This window comes from Rattus norvegicus, chromosome 7, assembly GCF_036323735.1.
Source record: "Rattus norvegicus strain BN/NHsdMcwi chromosome 7, GRCr8, whole genome shotgun sequence".
Taxonomy (NCBI): domain Eukaryota; kingdom Metazoa; phylum Chordata; class Mammalia; order Rodentia; family Muridae; genus Rattus; species Rattus norvegicus.
In genome coordinates this window covers 11,709,722-11,717,495 of record NC_086025.1, presented here as the reverse complement: position 1 = coordinate 11,717,495, position 7,774 = coordinate 11,709,722, and the positions used below count along the sequence as shown (strand labels likewise).

Here is a 7,774-nt window from a genome sequence, read left to right as displayed (position 1 = left end):
TGAGTTCCAGGCTAGTCCTCACCTTCTCTTCTCTCAGGTTCAGTGTATCGGATCTTACGGTGGTGTTTGATCTAGTTGGAGTTTTATGAGGGTGGTAAGTGTGGATCTTTTTGATTTTTCTACATGCAGACATGCAGTTTGGCCAGCATCATTTGTTTAACGTGCTTTCTTTTCCAGTGTGTATCTCTGCCTTTTTTTTAAAAAAAGTTAAAAATCAGGTGTTCATAGGTATATGGGGTTATGTCTGTATCTTCAATTCAATATGACTGTTTTGTGACAAAACCACATTGTTTTTATTACTATAGTTTATACTACAACTTTAAATTGTTGTATATCAATATCTCTCACAGTTCTTTCATTATTGTGGATTATTTCAGCTATCCTATGGTTTTTTTTTTTTTTTTGTGAGTGCATCAACTTTACTGATGGTATTTAAGAGAGTAGGGAGGGCTCCCTAGGCCCCTCCTGTTATTATGGGGTCTGGGATGGAATTGTGAGGGAGATGTTCAGTGTTGGGGGCCGAGTTGGGATGGGGACTCCTCAGCAACTGAGGGCCTCTCTCTTGCTCTCAGTATCCTTGCTGGACTGGGTGGTCCAGGGTTTCTTACCCCTTGGAGGCCATGTAGGCCATGATGTCCACCACCCTGTTGCTGTAGCTGTATTCATTGTCATACCAGGAAATGAGCTTCACAAAGTTATCATTGAGAGCAATGCCTGTCCCAGCGTCAAAGGTGGAAGAGTGGGAGTTGCTGTTGAAGTCGCAGGAGACAACCTGGTCCTCAGTGTAGACCAGGATGCCCTGTAGTGGGTCCTCAGACGCCTGCTTCACCACCTTCTTGACGTCATCATACGTGGCATGTTTCTCCAGGCGGCATGTCAGATCCACAGCGGATACATTGTGGGTAGGAACACGGAAGGCCATGCCAGTGAGCTTCCCATTCAGCTCTGGGATGATCTTGCCCACAGCTTTGGCAGCACCAGTGGATGCAGGGATGATGTTCTGGGCTGCCCCACGGCCATCACGCCACAGCTTTCCAGATGGGCCATCCACAGTCTTCTGAGTGGCAGTGATGGCATGGACTATGGTCATGAGCCCTTCCACGATGCCAAAGTTGTCATGGATGTCCTTGGCCAGGGGGGCTAAGCAGTTGGTGGTGCAGGATGCACTGCTGACAATCTTGAGGGAGTTGTCATATTTCTCGTGGTTCACACCCATCACAAACATGGGGGCATTGGCTGAAGGGGTGGAGATGATGATCATTTTGGCCCACCCTTCAAGTGAGCCCCAGCCTTCTCCATGGTGGTGAAGATGCCAGTAGACTCCACGACATACTCAGCACCAGCGTCACCCCATTTGATGTTAGCGGGATCGGGTTCCTGGAAGATGGTAATAGGCTTCCCGTTGATGACGAGCTTCCCATTCTCAGCCTTGACTGTGCCGTTGAACTTGCCGTGGGGAGAGTCATACTGGCTATCCTATGTTCTACCTCTTCATCTGAAGGAAGCCAGGAACAGACTGGGAGGAAGATCTCCAAGCCCACCCCCACAGTGATGCACTTTCTCCAACAAGGCCACACCTTCTAATAGTGCCACTCCCTGGGACAAGCATATGCAAGCCATCACAGGTGTATTTAAATTGCTTAAACTGAGGAAATCTGGATTTACTCACAGAACAACTTTGTGTTCTGTTGTTTCTATCTTATTGATTTCAGCCATGTGTTTATTTTCTTTCCATCTACTGATCTGGGGTGTGAATTCTTTGTTTTGTTCTAAAGACTTCAACTGTGCTGTTACATTATTAGTATAAGATCTCTCCATTTTTTTAAAAATGTAGCTACTTAGTGCTATGAACTTGCCTCTTAGCAAAGTTTTCATTTGTCCTTTAAGTTCGGTTATGTTGTGTATTCATTTTCATCCAATTCTAGAAAGGCTTTAATTTCTTTCTTTCTTTCTTTTTTTTCAAGTTAAACAACAATTTGTAACCAAAACTTTAATCCCAAGGATTCTCACAAACATATAACAAACGACAGCATGAAAAAAAATCTTGCACAGTAACTGAGAAGTTCAGCTCTACAGTGTACCCTTACACTGATAGGACACTGGTATCTTAGTTTTACATTTCCAAATAAAGACGTTAGACAGCTCTGCATCCCCATACAGCAACCAGGAAGGAACTACTGTGAAAACCTTCAGAGTGTGGTTCCTAACCTTTATCTGTTAGCTGTGTTCACAGCAGTTTTTTTTTTTTCTTTTCTTCGGAGCTGGGGACCGAACCCAGGGCCTTGTGCTTGCTAGGCAAGCGCTCTACCACTGAGCTAAATCCCCAACCCCTCACAGCAGCTTTTAAAGGCTGTTTACTGTTTCACCCTCAGTGCCACACCGTGTCTCAGCCACTAGGGGATCTACAGCTTCAGTCCATTTCCGCTAGGTGCTTGATATCATCAGTACATCACTTAAAACTGGGCAGGATCTAGGTTTATTTCAGTCTATGAAAAACTAAAATTCAAAGAAAATTCAGTCTTGCTTAAGGGGACACTGTAAATTAACAATTCTTGATATCACATGCCTTATGCGATCCGTTTGAAAGCACTGAGAATTACATCGTTTTGTGTGTCACTGTGTCCAAGAGACAAAACGAATTCGAACAGCTAAAACATCTTAAAAATGCACCAAGCTTATGAAGTCTCAAACAAAACTTTAATTTCCTGTACATACTCCTGTCAAATGAAGTTATTTCCTGTACACCACTTTTGCAAACTGGTCTTCTATTTCCTTTCATTTGACCTAGATCGGCTACGAGCCCTAGAGAAGGATCGAGACCGCTTGTGATTTCTCTCACGAGACAGAGACCTTTCTCTTCTCCTATCTCTAGAAAGTGACCTGCTTCGGCTTTGGGAAAAGCTTCTCCTTCTTGGAGATCTGTGCCGAGGTGGAGGACTACTGCGGTAATCATCTCGAGGACGGCGACCCCAAGAGGGTGGCGGGCCACGCTTCCGACTTCTCTTTTCACCATTCGACAGTTCCACTCTTTCACGGCAGCCACATAGCGTTCTTCCATCTAGCGCTCGGACAGCATCAGCAGTATCTCGGGGATCCTCAAGTTCGACGAAAGCAAAGCCAGGAGGGTTTTGAGCAACCCACACACTTCGGAGTGGTCCATAATAGCCAAAAGCCCGTTCTAATTCAGTCTTGTTCCCATTGTTTCCAAGATTACCTACATAAACCTTACAGTCCAAGGGGACAGGAATCACAATGCATTTCGAGATCCTGGATTCAAAAGGCCCAAGCTCAAATTTTAACGCTCCGACAGGCCCACCCGCTTCCCTCTGGCACTGCTCGCACAGATGCTCTCACTCCTGCGGCGTCCACGAAATGGCCTTTAATTTCTTTCTTAATTTCTGTCTTGACCCATTTTTTCATTCAGTAGAGTTTCTAAGTGTTCTGTTATTGTTGCTATCCAGCTTTAATCAATGGCGGTCAGATAGGATGCAGGCAGTTATTTCACTTGTGTTTCTTGTATCTGTTGAGTCTTGCTTTGTGTCTGAGCATGTGATCAATTTGGGAGAAAGTTTTGTGAGGTGCTGAGAAGAAGGCATATTCTTCCGTGTTTGGGTGAAATTTTCTGTAGATTCTGTATTAGATTCGTTTGGTTCATAAAGCCTCTTACCTCATCTATCATTTCCAGCATTTCTGTTTAGCTTTCAGATACCCTGTTTGTCTAATCGAGACAGTGGGGTAGTGAAATCTCCCGCTATGAGTGTGGGAGGTCACTATGTGCTTTATGCTGTTCAAATGCTTCTTTTACAAACTCGGATATCTGTGTTCTCACTGAACAGATGTTAAGAATCGCAATGTCCTCTTGCTGGATTTTTCCTTTGATGAGTATGGTGTGCTCTTCCCGATCTCTTCTGATTGGTTTTGATTTGAATTTTATCTTGGGAGATATTAAAGTGGCTACACCAGCTTTTACTGGGGGAATCGAGGCCACTGCTGTTGAGAGCTATCGATGACCAATGATTATTGATTCTTATTGTTGTGTTGTTGTTATTGTGAGTCCCCCTTTTTGATTTGCTAATCTGGGATTATTTATTTCCCATATTTTCTTAGGTGTAGTGAACGTCTTTAGGCTGGACTTTTCCTTCTAATTCCATCTATAGGAAGGCTGAATTTGTGGACAGATACTGCTCATATTTGGTTTCATTGCGGAAGATCCTACTTTTCCCATCTATTGTGATAGAACGTTTTCCTGCATACAGTACTCAGGGCTGGTACTGGGGTCTCTTAGAGTCTGTAGAATATCTAAGCCCTCTGGCTTTTAGATCTCCACTGAAGAGTACGATGTTATTCTAATAAGTATGCCTTTTTGTTACCTGGTCTTTTTCCAATGCAGCTTTTTAACATTCACGGTTGATCTGTATGTTTAGTATTTTGATTATTATGTGCTGAGGAGACTAGAATATTTGCTATTCTGTATGCTTCTACATTGATAGGCATCTCTTTCTTTAGGTTATCATTTTTTTTAGGTTGGTCTATGATTTTGTTGAAAATATTTTCTTTTCTATTTTCCTTTTGGTCTTTCTAAATAGGGTTTCTCTGTATCGCCCTGGCTATCCTGGAACTGACTGTGAAGACCAGGCTGGACTTGAACTCAGAGATTAATCAGCCTGCCTCCATCTCTCAAGTGATGGGATTAAAGGTGTGTGCCACCACCTTGTGACCTAGGCTGTTTCCACTTTCTACCTATTGTAATAGAGAAGCAATGTACGTGGCCAAGCAAATGCCTCTACAATTGGAGATCTAGTTCTTTGGGCCTCAGAGTGGTCTAGTTTTAGTTTTTTTTTTTTAATTCTCCATACTGATTTCCACAGTAGTTCTTCCAATTTGCAATTCTACCAATGGTGGACTTGTCCCTGTTCTTCTGTGTCGCACCATTTGTTGTCAGTGGTCTTCTTGATCTTACACATTCTCACTGGGGTAAAAATGAGGTCTCAAAGTAGCCCGCTTTGCATTTTGTTGAGGTCTAGATAAAACATTAAGGCCTAGATGGAATGTTAAGGCCTAGGTAAAATGTTGAGGCCTTGGTAACTGTTACCTGGCTAACCTGCCATTATAACTTTCTCATATGTTTCTGCTGTTACTAGGAAACCTGATGCCAAGTTAATTACACATTCCGTTACGTTCTGTGCCCTTGGGAACCAATCATCATGATAGAAGTCAGTAAAACTGTTTTGTATAGTCACCCACAGTAAGCTTGGACCTGAACCGACCACCCAGTGCACCCATGTATAAACTTTTACGGCATAACCTGCCCCTGGGATGGTCCCCAACATAAGAGAGAAACCTGTACCAATATAAGAAATAATTTAGAATAAGACTTCCATTTTGAGTAGTGGTTGAGTGAAGTTTAAGTTTTCAAGGCTTCCCTGAGAACTGACATCCTACTTGTCAGAAAGAAACATGTGTGTGGGCTACTGACATCTTGGTTGGCAAGTTAAGACATGAATGTCAGACAAGTCTCATCCTGATAGACAAGTTAAGACATGAATGTTAGACAAGGCAAGTCCCCTGTTGCAGTTAAGTACCCCAACCAATGGAAACAGGATAAGTGTACAACAAAGACATGTTCCTAAGGAAATCCCCCTATCCCTAAATCCTGATTGGTGGAGTAACTTGGCACAGATGTTTGTAGATCTCATGCTTAAAAAGACCTGTAGGACCTTACCTTGGGTGTCACCGTTCAGTTCCTAAACCAAGACCATGGCCCTGGTCCATCAGTCCTGGGTTGTATGATCAATAAACTCTACTTGTCTGGCTGAGATCAGTGTTCCTGTGATCTGTGAGGTGATTCCTGGACCCCAACACATTTTCCTAATTGCTAAAGATGTTCAGTACCTTTAAAGGTCTTTCTTAGTCTTTTGCTGCTGCTGTTCTTTTGAGGACACTGCCTAGATTCATAGAACCCTTTTTTCTTTTGATTGAGTCACTTGCTTTGTGAGTTCTTTCTGTATTTGGAACATTAATCTTCTGTCAGATGTGTAGCGGGCAAGAAGTCTCTCACACTCTGTAGGCTGTCTTTTCACTTGATTGACTGTTCTCTTTGCCGTACAGACTTTTCAGTTTTATGTAAACCCATTTGCCAACTGTTGGCCTGAATTCTTGAGTGTTCTTGTTCTCTGTTGTTGTGATAGAACACTGATCAAAACTCAACTTGTGGAGGAAAAGGCCTACTTTGTTTTACAGTTTATGATCTATCACTGAAAGAGGCCATGGAAGAAACTCAAGGCAGGACCTAGAGAACAGACCATGAAGTGATACTGCTTCCTGGCTTGCTCAATCTGCTTTTATATAACACAGGACCACATACCTATAAATGGCCCTGCCTACCATGGGATGGACCTTCCCTCATCAACTATTAATCAAGAAGATTTCCCACACATTTGTCTATAGCCAACCTGATAGAGACATTTTCTCAGTTGAGGTTGTCTCTACCCAGATGACACCAGTTTACATCAAGTTGATAAAGACCAACAGTGAGCAGATGGAGTCCTAGTCAGAAACTCCTTTCCCACACCATATCATGCAAGGGACTGTCTATGTGTTAGCAGTTTCAGTGTTCCTGGTTTTATCTTGACCCATTTGGAGTTGAACTCAATAGATTTGGGTCTAATTTCACTTTTCTACATGTGGGAATCCAGTTTCTCCCAGTACTGTTTGTTGAAGGCCCTGTCTCTCCCCTGGTGTGCATTTTTGGTGTCTTTGTTGGATATCAGATTCATGTTCTTAAACTCGGGTCTTTTGTTTGTTCCATCATGTCTGTTTTGGGGCCAGCATCATGCTGTTTTTATGACTGTAGCTCTGAGTATAACTTGAATTCTGGAATTGTAATCCCTTTAATCTTTTTAATCAGGGCCCTTCTCCTCTGGTGGTTTTTCTGTTTCTATATGAACCATTGGATTTTTTTTCTACTTATGTGAAGAATGTCATGAAGGTTCTGTTAGGGTCTCACAGACTGTAATTTCCTTTGGTCAGATGGTTAATTGGCATACAGTTTTAGTTTTGCAGGCTGAGAAAGTTCCAGAAACAGATGGTGTTTGGGGCTGCACAACAGAGTCAGTGTACTTAATGCCACTGAGATGGCACTTAAATCCCTTAAAAACAGTTAAGGTTGGGGCTGGAGATGGCTTAGCCCATCAGAGCACTTCTGTTCTTGCAGAGAGGATCTGGGCTCCATTCTGAGAACTCATGGCTCATAATCTGTAACTCCCACTCCAGGTGAATCCAATCCCAAAATCACGTGCATGACCTTCCTTCCCCATATAATTAAAAATAAAATAAATATTTTAAAAAGTGGTTAATGGGGTTGGGGATTTAGCTCAGTGCTAGAGCACTTGCCTAGCAAGCGTAAGGCCCTGGGTTCGGTCCTCAGCTCCAGAAAAAAAAAAAAGCATAAAAAGTGGTTAACGTAGGGCTGGGAGATGGATCAGCAGGTAAAGGTGCTTGTGGCTAAGGTTGATGATGTGAGCTCAGTCTCCAAGATCCATAGAGTGGAAGTGGAGAGTGGACATTCCTAAGTTGTACTTTGAGCTCCACACCTGTGCCCTGGCATGTAAACTCCACATCCTATAGTAAGTACAATATTTTTTTAAAAAAGTGATCAAGATAAATGTGTAAGCTCTGTGCATCGATATAATAATAATAAAAATAAACTAAAAATTTTATACTGTGGTTGAAAGCCAATATTATGAAGAAGATTTCTTCATCTTGTGGGTGGGTG

General features: G+C 42.6%; 2 pseudogenes; both read right to left on the bottom strand.

Annotated features, from left to right (window-relative positions):
• Window positions 1–274: 274 nt before the first annotated feature.
• Gapdh-ps101 (Glyceraldehyde-3-phosphate dehydrogenase, pseudogene 101) lies at window positions 275–2,150 on the bottom strand (annotated as a pseudogene).
• Window positions 2,151–2,419: 269 nt separating this feature from the next.
• Window positions 2,420–3,258, bottom strand: LOC134479818 (serine/arginine-rich splicing factor 3-like; annotated as a pseudogene).
• Between the last annotated feature and the right edge of the window lie 4,516 nt (window positions 3,259–7,774).